The following is a 4619-nucleotide window of genomic DNA, read 5'->3' on the forward strand; positions in this document are numbered from 1 at the left end:
GATACCTTGTTCAATCTCGTTACCGACAAGTCTCTTTAATCGTTCCGTAACACATCATCCTGTGATCAACTCCTTGATCACATTGTGCACATTATGATGATGTCCTACCGAGTGGGCCCAGAGATACCTCTCCGTTTACACGGAGTGACAAATCCCAGTCTCGATTCGTGCCAACCCAACAGACACTTTCGGAGATACCTGTAGTGAACCATTATAGCCACCCAGTTACGTTGTGACGTTTGGTACACCCAAAGCATTCCTACGGTATCCGGGAGTTGCACAATCTCATGGTCTAAGGAAATGATACTTGACATTAGAAAAGCTTTAGCATACGAACTACACGATCTTTGTGCTAGGCTTAGGATTGGGCCTTGTCCATCACATCATTCTCCTAATGATGTGATCCCGTTATCAACGACATCCAATGCCCATGGTCAGGAAACCGTAACCATCTATTGATCAACGAGCTAGTCAACTAGAGGCTTACTAGGGACATGGTGTTGTCTATGTATCCACACATGTATCTGAGTTTCCTATCAATACAATTCTAGCATGGATAATAAACGATTATCATGAACAAGGAAATATAATAATAACCAATTTATTATTGCCTCTAGGGCATATTTCCAACAAATGCAAGATGCCGTGATTCCACTAAGGGACCCTTGAGGGCGGTTGAGGGAGTCCTGGATTAGGGGGTGTTCGGATAGCCGGACTATACCTTCAGCCGGACTCCTAGACTATGAAGATACAAGATTGAAGACTTCGTCCCGTGTCCGGAGGGGACTTTCCTTGGCGTGGAAGGCAAGCTTGGCGATACGGATATGCAGATCTCCTACCATTGTAACCGACTTTGTGTAACCCTAACCCTCTCCGGTGTCTATATAAACCGGAGGGTTTTAGTCCGTAGGACAACATACACAACAACAATCATACCATAGGCTAGCTTCTAGGGTTTAGCCTCTCTGATCTCGTGGTAGATCTACTCTTGTACTACCCATATCATCAATATTAATCAAGCAGGACATAGGGTTTTACCTCCATCGAGAGGGCCCAAACCTGGGTAAAACTTCGTGTCCCTTGCCTCCTGTTACCATCCGGCCTAGACGCACAGTTCGGGACCCCTTACCCGAGATCCGCCGGTTTTGACACCGACATTGGTGCTTTCATTAAGAGTTCCTTTGTGTCGTTGTCGTCAGGCTCGATGGCTCCAACGATCATGAATAGTGATGCAGTCCAGGGTGAGACCTTCCTCCCCGGACATATCTTCGTCTTCGGCGGCTTCGCACTGCGGGCCAATTCACTTGTCCATCTGGAGCAGATCGAAAGCTACGCCTCTGGCCGTCAGGTCAGATTTGGAAGTTTAAACTACACAGCTAACATCCGCGGGGACTTGATCTTCGACGGATTCGAGCCACTGCCGAGCGCGCCGCACAGTCACGATGAGCATGATCAAGCTCTGTCGCCGAACAGTGCCCTGGAGGCCGCACCCGCATCGGCTTCAACTTTAATTCAGAGCCAACTGCGCCGATCGAGGATGGGTGGTTGGACGCCGCCTCGGGGGCTACGATCCCAACGGCGATCGAGCCGAACACCAGCCCCGCACTCCGCGAGACTCGTGACTCCAAGAAGCCGGACTCTTCTCCGGACTCTGAACCCTCCGCGCCCCTGCCGATCGAATCCGATTGGGCGCCGATTATGGAGTTTACTGCTGCGGACATCTTTCAGCACTCGCCTTTCGGCGATATTCTGAAGACACTGAAGTCTCTCTCTTTATCAGGAGAGCCCTGGGCAGACTACGGTCAGCAAGGTTGGGGTACGAACGATGAAGAAATTCAAAGCCCACCCACCACCCACTTTGTAGCCACTGTCGACGATTTAACCGACATGCTCGACTTCGACTCCAAAGAAATTGACGGTATGGACGCTGATGAAGGAGACGATGAAGAACTAGCGCCTATCGGGCCCTGGAAAGCCACCTCGTCATATGACATATACATGGCGGACACCCCAAAATAAGGAGATGGCGATGGAACAGCGGAGGATGACCCCTCCAAGAAACAGCCTAAGCGCCGGCGTCAGCGGCGCCGCTCAAAATCCCGCCAAAACAAATACGGTGATTCCAGCACGGGAGATAATAATACTCCGGAGAGTGCCAAAGAAAACCCCCTCCAGCAAGATTTAGCACAGGAGGATGGAGAAGCCAGCCCTCATGTGAGAGCGGCAGACAAAGAGGTCGAGGACGACAATTATATGCCTCCCTCCGAAGACGAGGCAAGCCTCGGCGACGACGAATTTGTCGTGCCAGAGGATCCCGTCGAGCAAGAGCATTTTCAACGCAGGCTTATGGCCACAGCAAGAAGCCTTAAGAAAAAACAGCAACAACTTAGAGCTGATCAAGATTTGCTAGTCGACAGATGGACTGAAGTCCTTGCGGCCGAGGAGCATAAACTCAAACGCCCCTCCAAGAGCTACCCAAAGCACAGGTTGCTACCCCGGCTAGAGGAGGAGGCACTTAAACCTGCATCACCTGCACTCGATACGGCCGATCGGCCACCTCGTGGCCGTGACAGAGAGGCCTCTCGGCCCTCCGCTCAAGCCGCACCCCGTACCAAGGCACGGGAAAATGCGCCGGACCTGCGAGATATGTTGGAGGACAAGGCAAGGCAAACAAGATCGATCTACGGATCGCGTTGGCGCCCCACGACTCGAGACAGTAACCGTCACGCCGGCCACAAATTAGGCAGGGCCGAACATAGTAGACAAAGCTCATTGGAGCTACGTCGTGATATAGCCCAGTACAGAGGTGCCGCACACCCACTATGCTTCACAGAAGAAATAATGGATCATCAAATCCCCGAGGGTTTCAAACCCGTAAACATCAAATCATATGATGGCACAACAGATCCTGCGGTATGGATCGAGGATTATCTCCTTCATATCCACATGGCCCGCGGCGATGATTTCCACGCCATCAAATATCTCCCACTCAAGCTTAAAGGACCAACTCGGCATTGGCTTAACAGCTTGCCAACAGGATCAATCAGTTGTTCGGAGGACCTGGAAGCCGCATTCCTCGACAATTTCTAGGGCACTTACGTGTGACCACCAGACGCCGATGACCTAAGCCACGTAATTCAGCAGCCAGAAGAATCGGCCAGGCAATTCTGGACACGGTTCCTAACAAAGAAAAACGAAATAGTCGACTGTCCGGATGCAGAGGCCCTAGCAGCCTTCGGGCACAATAACCGTGACGAGTGGCTTGCCCGGCACCTTGGACAGGAAAAGCCGAAATCTATGGCAGCACTCACGACACTCATGACCCGCTTTTGCGCGGGAGAAGACAGCTGGCTTGCTCGTAGCAACAATATGACCAAGAACCCTGGTAATTCTGATACTAGGGACAACAGTGGCAGGTCGCGTCGCAACAAGTAGAAGCGCCGCATTAACAGCGACAATGCTGAGGATACGGCAGTTAATGCCGGATTCAAAGGCTCTAAATCCGGTCAATGAAAAAAGCCATTCAAAACAAATCCTAGGGGCCCGTCCAGTTTGGACCGAATACTCGACCGCTTGTGCCAGATACATGGCACCCCCGAAAAGCCGGCCAATCACACCAATAGGGATTGTTGGGTGTTCAAGCAGGCAGGCAAGTTAAATGCCGAAAATACAGACAAGGGGCTGCATAGCGATGACGATGAAGAGCCCCGGCCGTCGAACAATAGTGGACAGAAGGGTTTTCCCCCGCAAGTGCGGACGGTGAATATGATATACGCAAACCACATCCCCAAGAGGGAGCAGAAGCGCGCGTTAAGGGACGTATACGCGATAGAGCCAGTCGCCCCAAAGTTCAACCCATGGTCCTCCTGCCCTATCACCTTTGATCGAAGGGACCATCCCACTAGCACCCGTCATGGCAGATTCGTTCCATTGGTTCTAGACCCAATTATTAACGGATTTCATCTCACTAGAGTCCTTATGGACGGCGGCAGTAGCCTGAACCTTCTTTACCAGGATACAGTGCGGAAAATGGGCATAGATCACTTGAGGATTAGGCCCACCAAAACGACATTTAAAGGCGTAATACCAGGTGTAGAGGCCAACTGTACAGGCTCAGTCACACTTGAAGTGGTCTTCGGATCTCTGGATAATTTCTGAAGTGAGGAGTTAATCTTCTACATAGTCCCATTCCGCAGTGGCTATCACGCACTGCTCGGACGAACCGCATTCGCCAAGTTCAATGTGGTACCGCACTACGCATACCTTAAGCTCAAGATGCCAGGCCCTCGAGGAGTAATTACGGTCAATGGAAACACCGAATGCTCCCTCCGAACGGAGGAGCACACGACGGCCCTTGCAGCGGAAGTACAAAGCAGCCTCTCCAGGCAGTTCTCCAGTCGGGCCATTAAACGTCCGGACACCGTCAAGCGCGCCCGGAGTAACCCACAACATGACCGCCTGGCACGTTCCGAGCAGGCATAGCAATGCGGCCCCAACCCTAGCCCTTGCAAAAATGCGGCGCCAGTACTTCGCGTACATAACTACGCTCTACAAATACCATGGGTACAGGGGGAGGGGCACCATCACGGCACACCCAAAACACGGCTTAAACCGCACCA

This window comes from Triticum urartu, chromosome 1 (genome assembly GCF_003073215.2).
Source record: "Triticum urartu cultivar G1812 chromosome 1, Tu2.1, whole genome shotgun sequence".
Lineage (NCBI taxonomy): Eukaryota > Viridiplantae > Streptophyta > Magnoliopsida > Poales > Poaceae > Triticum > Triticum urartu.